This window comes from Oreochromis niloticus, unplaced genomic scaffold, assembly GCF_001858045.2.
Source record: "Oreochromis niloticus isolate F11D_XX unplaced genomic scaffold, O_niloticus_UMD_NMBU tig00000287_pilon, whole genome shotgun sequence".
In the NCBI taxonomy this organism is placed as follows: Eukaryota; Metazoa; Chordata; class Actinopteri; order Cichliformes; family Cichlidae; genus Oreochromis; species Oreochromis niloticus.
Genome location: NW_020327108.1, coordinates 15,806 through 28,320, shown reverse-complemented (window position 1 = coordinate 28,320; position 12,515 = coordinate 15,806). Strand labels below are relative to the sequence as shown.

The 12,515-nt window shown below is 39.1% G+C and overlaps 1 long non-coding RNA gene across 1 annotated transcript; it reads right to left on the bottom strand.

The window, feature by feature from the left end:
• Nucleotides 1–700: 700 nt before the first annotated feature.
• LOC112844490 (uncharacterized) lies at nucleotides 701–1,832 on the bottom strand. Its single transcript, XR_003217219.1, has 2 exons — nucleotides 888–1,832; nucleotides 701–792 (listed from the first exon to the last, which is right to left on the bottom strand). It is a non-coding gene; the product is annotated as an uncharacterized LOC112844490 (long non-coding RNA).
• Nucleotides 1,833–12,515: the final 10,683 nt, after the last annotated feature.

Here is a 12,515-nt window from a genome sequence, read left to right as displayed (position 1 = left end):
ATTAGACTGTCAATAATTGTGATTAACACATGTTTTGGAGAAATCCCCAAACAAACAATGAAAGAAAATAATAAGACTGTTAAAGACAGCAAGCTGTGAGTGTACCGAACAGTGCTTGAGCAAAATTCTCCCTCACGTTCATGTTGTTCACAATAAATCAATTAATAAAGAGGAACGTGTAAAACTGTGATAACCACACAGAATAATTTCCAGCTGTTTTTGGACTCAGTCAGATTCGTTTATTGCTCGCAGTCCTCAAAGTCTGGTTGACTTTAATATTTTCTAGGAGTGTATGTCATCAGGTTTGTTCTACACACTGTCAAACAAAGCTAGAATCTGGCATAGCATTAGGCTGATTTTTAATTAATTAAAAACTATATATGAAGTGAAAAAACAATAAATGTGGTTTCCTTCTTTATAAAACATTTGTTATATTTTCATGGATTATTCTGACCAATCGAAACATTCCGTTTCACGCATTTTAACCAATACATTTTAAATCATCTTCTGCTGAGCAACCTCTGAACCATGAGGAACTTTCCTTAACTTTACACTGCGGTGGATTTTGTATGTTTTAACACAGGCGTGATGTTTTACTTTACATGCATCCTGTTGTTCATGGGAACAACGTCAGTGAGAATAAAAACGGGAAAAGAAAAATTGTAGCTCTCTTCACGACAACACAGACACAGGTCGGTTCTTTGAAACGGGCGTTTATTACTTGAGCTTTCTCTCCTCAGCTTCACCATCACCAGTACGCCGATACGCCATTACGCCTTTACGCCGTGAGAACTGGTCACGAGTAAACAGTACAAACCAATTAGCAACTTTACAGTACACATATTAAGTCCAAACACAAATGAAAACATTTCTCAAATGACAAATACCTCGTTGGCTGCTTGTCCTGAAAAGAGGTCCTTAAGTCTTTGTGTTACCTTTTCTTTTAGTAAACCTTTTAGCTTAAAATCGCTTCATGAGAGACATCTGCTCCCTCGCAGTCCATGAAAGGTCTCGTGTACTCTCGTTAAGGGGTATTCTCACGAGACACTAGCTTTTACACTTTACACATGTACATTTCAAATAAAGACATTTTAACACAAACTATATATATATATATTCATGAAACTATGTAACTTATTATAAATCAGTCATCTACATCATGAAATCTACACAGAACATTTTAACAGCATTTACACTCCCACCAAAATCACTCATTGACTTAAAAGGAGAGATTTTCCTCAATGAAAATTATAAGGAAGTGATGTGTGAGTGTACATTTAAGTGTAGGTCATTTAGCTTTACGTGTGTTTTAGGTGGCCTCAAGTAATGTAACTACTTTGTGAACAGGCCTCTCAAGGTAAACTGATTTAGTGATTGGTTTTCCCTTATCAAAGGTAGTGTCACTGAGCAGAAGCTTTAGCTTTCGCACCTTGCCATCTGTGCTGGGCAGGGCTTCCACAACCCTTGCAAGCTTCCACCGGTTTCTTGGTGCACTGTCATCCTTTAATATTACAATGTCATCTGCTTGCAAGTTTCGTGACGTCTTCTGCCATTTCTGTCGTTGTTGGAGGTTTAGCAGGTATTCTCGTTTCCATCGTTGCCAAAATTCATTGGCCAAAAACTGCACTCTTCTCCACCTTTTGTGCAGATAGAGGTCTTCTTTGCAGAACTGTCCAGGAGGTGGCAGAATTACAGATGATTTCATGGTTAGAATGTGGTTAGGAGTGAGGGGTTCAGGACCAGTAGGATCGTGAAGATGCTCGACACTTAGTGGCCTGCTGTTGATTATGGCCATTGTTTCATACAGAAACGTTCTTAGAGTTGTGGTGTCAAGTCTGCTAGCAGACTTGTCAAGCATAGTTATCAGGATGCTTCGGATTGTTCGAATCTGGCGCTCCCAAACTCCTCCCATATGACTAGCTGACGGGACATTCAGCACAAATTCACAACCAAGCGCCCTTGTACGGTCTTGATCCATTCCTTCAAGCAACTCAGAAAGCTCCTTTCTAGCACCAACAAAGTTTGTCCCTCTATCACATCTTAGCTGGCGCACGGGTCCTCGAATAGCTATGAATGATCGAAGTGCATTTATGAATGCGTCTGTTGTCAAATCGTCAAGGGTTTCTATGTGAACTGCTCTAGAACATAGGCAGGTGAATAACAATCCGTATCGTTTCAACTCTCTCCTTCCTTCCTTCACAATAAAGGGGCCAAAACAATCAAGCCCACAATAAGTAAAGGGGGGAGATGTCTCAATTCTCTCTTCTGGTAGATTTGCCATTTGTTGAACCTCAGTTGTTCTTCTGTATCGTCTACATTTTACACACTTGTAAATGTGTGAGGAGACCACACTTCCACATCCTAGGACCCATATTCCGTTTGCGCGCAACTCATTCATGGTCATGCCCCTTCCTTGATGGTGTATGCGCTCATGATGATGTTTGACCAGCAGAGCTGACGCGTGAGATTTTTTTGGAAGTATCGCAGGATGCTTTACATCATGGTGTAAGGCTGACTGAGACAGCCGTCCTCCCACCCTGAGAACATTGGTTTCGTCCAGGAAAGCATTCAGCTGGCGTAGCCTGTTGTGCCTGCTCAAAGTGTGTTCCTTCTTGCCTCTTATTTTCTTTATGTCTTCAGCAAACGCGTCTTCTTGTACGAGTTTGATGATGAAGATCTCTGCTTCTCTTCGTTCTTCAAGATTAGTCGACTCATTAGTTCTCGACTGAAATCCCTTAAACTCTCTGACAAATCTCTTGAGCCTGGCAATTGCTCTCACCACTCTGGACCAGTCAGAAAATTTAGTTAAACGGTTTACCATTGGATTCTGTTCTCTTGCTTTAACTGCATGAACATGTACTCTCCGAAGTTCAGGATCAGTAGCCTCAACTTCTCCCACCATTCCCACTTCATGTGGGAGATTTTGCTGCCAAAGGAAGTTGGGTCCTTTCAGCCAGTTAGATTCTTTAATTTGAACTGCAGTCAATCCTCTTGAGGCTCCATCAGCTGGGTTGTCTTCAGAGTTGACATATCGCCATTGTTCAGGTTTTGTGCTAGATCTTATTCGCTGGATGCGGTTGGCCACGAATGTTTGGAACCTTTTAGCATCATTGTTCACATAGCCAAGGACCACCTTCGAGTCAGTCCAGTAATACTCTTGCACATTTTCAATCTCCAGCTCGCCTCTGATGATATCACCAATGCGGACCGAGGTCACAGCTGATGATAACTCAAGCCTTGGGATGGTTGTTAGTTTGGTAGGGGCTACTCTTGCTTTCCCCAAGACAAGTGAACAACTTATTTGTCCTGTTTCACTCACCGCTCTAAGGTATGAGCATGCACCATACCCTTTGAAGCTTGCATCAGAAAAGTTGTGAAGCTCATATAGTGAGACTTCACCAAAGTTTGATGGAAGGTAGCTTCTTGGAATCCTTAGAGCTGCCAAATGAGGCAGATCTTTGAGCCATGACTCCCATTGTGGCTGGATGTGCTCGGGGAGAGGTTCGTCCCAGCTTACCTTGTCTCTACACAGCGTTTGAAGAATCTGTTTGCCGACAAGTAGGAATGGAGCCACGAAACCTAGTGGATCATAGACTGAGGCAACAGTTGAGAGAACCCCTCTCCTTGTCAGTGGGTTTTCTTTTACCACCACCCTGAACTGAAATTCATCCGCCTCAACACACCACTGAACTCCAAGTGCTCGCTCGATATGAAGTTCTCCTAGAGCCATGTTTAGATCTTTGGTCTGAGCACATTCTTGTGGTGGAATTGTTGCAATCACACCCTCATCGTTGGATACAAACTTATGTAGCCGTAGATTTCCTGTTTTGCACAGAGCTCTTGATTCCTTTACCAGGCGTATGGGTTCAGCAGTCGACCTTACACTTGTCAGGCCATCATCCACATAGAAGCTTCTTTGGATGAACTTGATGGCTTCTTTGCTGAACTTGCCTTGGCCTTGTGAAGCTAGGTATTTCAGTCCAAAGTTGGAGCAACCGGGGGATGAAGCTGCCCCAAAGAGGTGTACCTTCATCCTGTACACCGAGGGTTCAGAATCCAAATCACCTCCATCCCACCAGAGGAACCTGAGATAATCTTGATGTTCCCTTGCAACGTGGAACTGGTGAAACATTTTTTCGATGTCACACATTATGGCTATCGGACCCTTTCTAAATCGACACAACACACCAACTAATGTGTTAGTCAGGTCTGGACCTGTCAAGAGATGGTCATTTAGAGAGGTTTCTTGGTAGCGTGCCGAACAATCGAAAATCACACGGATCTTCCCGGGCTTGTGGGGATGGTAGACACCGTGGTGTGGTATGTACCATGCTGGCTGGTTGTCTAATTCAGACTGTGGCACCTTCTCAGCATCTCTTCTACTTATGATTTCATTCATGAAGTTGACATAGTCCATGTAATATTGTTCATTTCTCCTCAGTCGACGCTCTAATGAGCTGAGCCTGTGAACTGCACACTGTTTATTGTCTGGAAGATTAGGTTTGTCTGTCTTGAAAGGAAGCGGAAGTTCATAGTGGCCATCTTCCTTCTGTCTTATTCCAGCTTTCACTTTAGACAGAAAGAGGAGGTCCTCCTGAGAAACTGGATTATCATCTGCTGAGTGATCTGTGAAATCTGATTCAAGAGATAAATCAAATAAATAAAAATAATAACGCAGGTAAAACAGAAATATTTCCTGGATAATCGCTTCTTCAGTTGTGAGGTGCTCAATACTTATTTTAACCGCTTCATATATTAAAGTTTTTATTTGAACAAAGCGCCATATCTTGGTGACATTCTGCAATTGAGTCAAAGAGGAGAGCTTAGTGGAAAATAGATGTTTCTTTGAAACTGTCTTTGGATGCATTACTTTGAGAAATCATCAAAAGACTGTTTTGTTTCATTTAACATTCAAATCAAAGTTTAAACTGTTAAATTAATCTAATGACCCAAGTCTGTAAGATAGTGTTATGCGCCTACTGCAGCAGCTGGTGTGCAGATGATCTGAAGAAAATAAGGTCATTAAATAGAATTTTTAAAAAAAAAAAATGTTTCATGCAGTTTTTAATTATTTGTATGTCATTTTATTTTAAACAATTAGTGTTCCATGATGTTGGCTTCACATTTTTCATTCATTATACTTTCATGATCAGTTTGATGTTAATTTTGTCTTTGAACAGTGAGATTTATTCATCACACACACGGTTTCACACAGAAGGAAAATCTAGTCATGTGTAAAAGCCACACTGATCGAACTTTTACTGTGTATTCTTATTTTATCATGGTCCACTTATGTAACAGAACCTAAACTGTGACTACTAAATTACCAAGACCTCGTGGATTTTTTTCACTGAATTAAAGCTGCTCAGTATGCACTTCACCTATCAGAGGTGTTAAGTGGTTCCACAAGTAACTTTAACCTGGAAGTGTATTAAGTGTTACTCAGGAAGTAAGAAAAAACACCCAATGTGTATGCATTGACCCCACAGTACTCGACAAATCCTTAGAAGGCTGTCACACGTAACATTTAAAGCTACAACTCTGATTATATATATACGTGTGTGTGTTTGTGTGTGTGTATTTCTTAAGTCACCAGTTCATCATTTCTGCAAAGAGACATTGCTGCTCAGTTTTTCCAGATGTTTTTTCAGATTTTTAGATTTTTGCTGCTTTAAGAGCCACAAAGAAACTATCATTTTAATCTTTTTTTTTTCCCCCACTTTTATTGGACAGGAGGCCGACATTTCCTTAGCAGATGTCTTAGAACGAAGCCATAACATCAAAGGACGGAAGAAAGTGCAAAAATTTCATTTTGGTGAGAACTGTTCCTCTAAAATCTGATTCTGGTGCTGGTATAATCAAATTAATTAGAACAGAATAGAATTCAACTTTATTGTCATTGCACATGCACAGGTACAGGGCAACGAAATGCAGTTTGCATCCATCCAGAAGTGCTTTAGCCGTGATATAGATATATTACAATATATATTAGTAATAATATAGATATGTAAGTATATTACAGAAATGGGTCTATTATGGTATGTTATAATGTACACGGTATGAAGTATGTTATGAATATTCTATAACTATAAGTATGTACAGGCTGTAGTGAGTACAAGCTATGTACAGGCTATGAACAGGATATAAATATGAAATAAAACTATACAGAAATATGAGATATACAGTTATACAGAAATGTGAACTATGCAAGTTATAAACAGTTGTAGGATTAAAAATTATCGTATGTACAGAATGATTATTTACACAGAACTATACAGTAGTGCAGTTAGGATAAGTGAGATATGTGGATAATTTCTACAGAGGCTATATAAAGTGCTAGTGGTTGTGAGTGGTGGTTCAGTCCATGTTATTATTGTGTGTTTGAGGGTACGGTTGTCCATTGTGTGTGTGGGTGTAGGTGGTTGTGGGTGTGTGTATGTTCAGTCCATGAGTTTAACGTGGGTCAGATGTCAGGAGGCAGAGTTCAGGAGTCTGACAGCTGTGGGGAAGAAGCTGTTCCGGTACCTGGTGGTCTTAGTCCGGAGGCTCCTGTAGCGCCTCCCAGAGGGCAGGAGGGTGAAGAGTCCATGTGATGGGTGACTGGGGTCTCTGATGATTTTCCCAGCCCTTTTCAGACACCGCTTCCTGTAGATGTCCTTTATGACAGGAAGTGGTGCTCCGGCGATGCGCTGGGCAGTTTTCACGACCCTCTGCAACGCCTTCCGGTCCGAGGCAGAGCAGTTCCCGTACCAGACTGTTATACAGTTGGTCAGGATGCTCTCGATGGTGCAGCGATAGAAGTTCACCAGGATGTCTGAGGACAGGTGGTTCTTCCTCAGAGTCCTCAAGAAGAAGAGGCGCTGGTGAGCCTTCTTGACCAGCTTGGAGCAGTTGGTCATCCAGATGAGATCCTCGGAGATGTGGACACCCAGGAACTTGAAGCTGCTCACACTCTCCACAGCCGTCCCCTTAATGTGGATGGGTGGATGTGGGTCAGCATTCTTCCTGTAGTCCACGATGAGCTCCTTAGTCTTCTCGGTGTAATTGTATCTTCTAGAAAACATGCAGGACTTGTGATCATTAAAATACTAAAAACATCATAAAATTTAGATTTTGTAGTAACAAAAACATTTAATAAAGACACCCGCTTAGCAGTTCCACTTGCACTTCAGCTACAATCAACTGATTTCAGGTCATGTACCAGAGGAGGAAAATAGTAGCACAGTATACAGCCTGGATATGGAAATTATTTTTTATTTGCATAAACGGACAAGAGAGAGTAATAAAGTGGAAAACTGCTATAGTTATTTATTTGTTAAAAAATGTTTGGAATCATGTATGATTTTCGTTCCACTTCTCACATGTACACCACTTTGTATTGGTCTTTCACCTGGAATTCCAATAAAATTGATTCATGTTTGTGGCTGTAATGTGACAAAATGTGGAAAAGTTCAAGGGGGCCGAATACTTTTGCAAGCCACTGTATATGTTTGGTGGAGATAAATAGGCAGGGTCTGTCAAGGTCTACAAAGACCAGCATCCTATTATCATTAACAAATCCTTTCACAGAAAAAAATATTACATTGAATCAGCATTGAACCTACTTGGTTCTTACAACATCCATTCATGACTAATGATGGATGGATATGTGAACTCTTTAAAGAGCAGGATGAATGAAATCAGAAAGGCTAGACTTTGAAACAATGAGAAAATGTGTTTAAAAATATGGCACCAAAGCTCATATTGGTGTCGGTACCTCTTCAAATTATAAGTAGCTATATTAGCTTTGGCTTAAATAACATACTTTCCTGTTTTTGTGATGCCTCAAAATTGAAACCTGACAAATTAAAACCCTGAATCGTCATCACTAGTGTGAACTAAAGGGTGTCATCTTTTTATTTTCAATCCATTAACTACCAAATTTTGTAGACTGAGCAAGAAAGGAAGTAAACTCTTCATGGTGACCCCAGAAATTTTCTTGTATGACTTTTTTTAGCATACAGCTGACACTGCTGGACCTCTTACAGTGCAGTATAAGAGTCCCACCACCAGGAGGCACTACAGGCTTTCAAACCAACTGTTTCTGTTTCCAAAGCAGCGCCAAACATCACCACCGATCATCGTATTTTCTATATAACTTAGCCTATGGATGTATGTTTGTGTTAATACATAACTTAAAGCCACCGCTGTGAAGGCATCACATTACAGGGGTTGAAAAAAAACCTTTGCACTGCCTATAGAAGTACTACAACCCGACCTTTTAAAAAAAAACCTATTTTGCAGTCCTCTGTTTTAGAAGTGTTGGTCTTTATCTGCTAGAATAAAGATTCGGGTAAACACTTGTGATTGTGTGTTTTTAATCAAATATGTTTTATTATTGATATTGAAATGGGTGTTAATCAGGTTGGTACAGTTCTTGTTGTTGGGTTATTTCTTAGTTACACTGTAGCAATGTGACAATAATTAAAAGCTACAGTTTAGCTGTGGTGTGTCAAACTTTTACATTGCAGGCTGAACACAGTCAGTATAAAGGTGTTACATATTTAACTGTTTTTTCACAGGACAAAGAAAAAGCTGTTGTGACAAAGAAAGACATCTGTCAGCACAGCTCTTTAGGCTTATAAATTGTAAGAAATAAACATGTAAAATTACAGAAAAAGTTCTGGTAGCTCAGACTGTCCAGTTTTTTTCTTTGTTTGTTTGTTGTTTTTTAAACTCTATAAAAACAAACAAAACATCCCAAAACAAAACAGAAATTTCGATAGTAGGAAGCGAGAAACAGAAACTGTTTATTTATAACTGTTTATTTCTTAATTACTTTGTTTAGTATGAATGGCCATAAGTGAGGATTTTACAAGTAGAAAAAGCTTAAAACTGTAAAAATACAGTGAAAAGTTGAACATTTGTCCGTTTTTACAGTGAGCAGCAGATCAAACAAATTAAGAATTATAAATGGCTTCAAGTCAGGCCTGTGACACTCATTATTTGGATAAAAACACAAGAGAGAGTAGTAAAGTGGAAAACTGCTGCTTCCTTTCTCCCTCTTCATGCTTCTGAAGTAGAATCACTGTGGCGATCACTTTAAAGTGTCTTTGTGCTGGGGTTCACCTTTGCTTTGTGTTCATACATAAATGCTAAGATAAACATCATACGTGTGACCTCATTAGGATAGTGATATTATTGTGTGGGACTGTAGCCTAGAGGTTTATATTGTTAAATGGTAATTTTGAGACAATAGGTTGGGAAGTAACAAAGTACAAATATTTTGTTACTGTACTCAAGAAGAATTTTCAGGTATCTGTACTTTACTTCCTACTTTTTAAGTAAATATTTCCAATGTTTACTTTTGAGATTCTAAAAACAATCTAACTACTTTAGGTTCAATGGCAACATTTATATTGCTTATACTAGTGGATTAAAGTGGGCTGGAGTGAATGCAGGTGTCGGTAAGTTGTTGTCGCGCGACTTCTATCTAGCCCTACAGAAGATGAGCGAGCATGAAGGGATTCATTTCAAATGCAACATTTCTATCAGCTCAACAACAGACATCAGTTACATTATTCATATGTTGCATGGGAATACTCTGCAGCTTAGTGCAGGATAAACAGGTTAGGTTGTTGTACTGTGATGGATTTACAGGAAAGCACAGTTTTGACTGGTGCACAGTGGCTGTGACGCTCATGGTCAGTGTTACGTTACATCAAGTTTAGTAGTGGTGATTTTGCCATTAATCTGATGTTGCTTAAACTCATTCATTGAATTCAACTTATTAAGATCAAAGAGTTGTGCTGACAGATTTATTTCGTTAGCAACCACAGCATTTCTTTATCATGTAGAGAAAACTGTTGAATTTGCACTTCTTTTTCCAATATTGAGATAGCTCACAAATGAAATGTGCAGTTATGTATGTATGTATGTGGGCCAGGATGTGAAAATCAGTTTGACATCTCCGACTTAAACAGTATACTGTTGGGATGGAAATCATGAAACGTGTGTGTGCATCTTGTTGGATTCAGTTGTGTAAATCCACAGAGAGCAGTAAACCTCAGGTCAACAATAGCAGCAGATCAGCTGATCACAGCATGTATACAGGATTCAGTTCAAGGAGACAGATTATTGTAAGTAGCTTCTTAACTACTTAGTATTGACATATGTTTCTCTGTTTCTCTAAATTACATTAGAAACACATTAAAGCCTCACAGTCAGTGTGACAGGAAACAGGAAACAGAGGCACACAGTTTTAGAAACTCGTGTAACGTGTGCAATATTTCCTCATATGCAGTTTGAGTGTGGACATAATTCTTTTATACTATAAAGCAATAAAGTCATCATTGTTTAAAAGTGTTGTGCCTCCATGTGAGAGTGTAGGATCTCAGTACGCTAATATTTCTACATATGAATGAGTTATTCATATATGCATGTGTGCATATTAAGGACTTGGATAATTCATAAATGGATAAAGAATGAACCATACAATGAAACAATGATGTTTTTTGAGTGTTTATTTTTAAACAGCATAAAATGATTAAATTAAAAACTAAATTTAACAGCTGCTGGTTATGCTTCTAATTTTTGGTTGATATTGTAGTATTTTATTACACTGGATGTGAGACCACTTTAGGTATGAATAACAAGTTCAATTTGAGTCCATCTGATTATATAGCACCAATTCACAATAATTATTATATATAATAAGTAAAAGACCTTAAAATAATAGAGACAAAACCCCAGCAATAAAATAATCCCCTATGAGCAAGTACTTGGGGATGGTGGGACGGAAAAACTCCCTTTTAAGAAACCTTCGACAGAATGAGGCTCGAGGACGGGCAAATGGTCGGGGATGACAGAAAAGACAAAATAAGAAAAAAAAATCAAGAGCATACGAGGACAGGACAAAACACATGATGGGAGGAAGAGAACCAACGTTACTGACATGCAGCAGTGATAAATTAACACGCTGAGAGTAAAAGACAGAAGTGGAGCAGAAGTGCTCAGTGCATGATGGGAAGTTCATCAGCAGTTGTGGCCTATAACAGCATAACTAAAGGATGAATCAGGGTCAGCTGATCCAGCTGTAGCTATAAGATTGATCAAAAAGCAAAGTTATGAATTTAATGTTTAAAAGAAGAAAGCATGTCTGGTTACACAGGAGAGGGACAGGAAAGCTGAAGGCTCAGCCTCCCATTAGACTTTTAGAAGCTCAAAGAATCACCGGAGTGAACAACTTTCTCTGCTGCCACACAGCTCATAACTTTTATTCACTCCCTGTCCTGATACTTCTATATCATCTACTATAAACAATAACTATTATTGCAATCTAGACTACAGCTCAAAAGTTTGTTGAGAATTAGAAATGTTTTATTTTCTAACAACAGTAAGATTCTTTTTTTATGTTTTACAAATGAATCGGAAGTATAAAGAAATATCAACGATTAATGGTAACATTTATGACAAATCACGAATGAGATTTAGTGGAATATCTACATAGGCGTACTGTTATGAAAACAACAGAATGATGATGAGACACTGTGGTAAAGTTTCACAGGTTTATTTGCAGATAGTTATGAATACAGGATAAACACTGTGGGCTCCAGGAGACGGGCAGAGGTACTGCAGGCTGTCTGAAGGCACACTCAGACACTGTCATAGAAGATTGCAGGGATCCGAAAAAGCTGAAAGGTCTGGACAGAAACAGAGAGTGAGCAAAGACAAGAACTGATGGAAAATGTTACATGACTGTGGCCTGATACATTACCTTGGTGATGCAATGATGTGGTTGTTGAGAAGCCAGCATGAAGACCTCATGAGGAGCAGGGGAGCAATCAGCTGATTGTTGACAAGTGACTGAACGACAGGAAGGAGGAGGGGCATCCCCTGAAACAGACGAGCACACGGACAGAGGAGAGAGAGAGAAAAGCAGGCCAAGGAAAGAGGGCTCAGGGACCATGACATCTACAGAGGACCATTTTCAGCAATAATACCTGTTGTGTTTCAGTGGCACATTTTGTTACCAGATGTCTCTTTAAATCCCAGCGTTTCAGTCAAGACAACTTTTTCCAAAGACATCAGCACAAACCAGCATCATTGTGCAGATTAACAACAGTAAATCTGTGAGGTTTGTGATGGATCATCCCATTTTTGCTTTATATTCACATTAAATCAAATTTGCACATGATTGATACTAAAAATGGGCCCATGTATAACTGTGTAGACATTTCCTAACACATCATGAGTGATTTACCATAAATAATTCATTAAAAACACATCTGTGAAAACATTACTGATAAACTTCATGTAATATTACGTTAAAGCAAATGTAAATTCATAAATGAAACAAGAATGTTTCAATCTGACCACAAACTTTTGAGCAGTAGTGTGTATTGTGTACATGTGTCTGTATCTGATCAGGATTTTTTTAGTTGTGTCTATCATCAAAACTTGAGTTGAAGTGTTTTAACTCTGATGGCAAAATCTGCCTAACAAGTCCACTTTATTGCGTGCTCATTTTCTCCTAT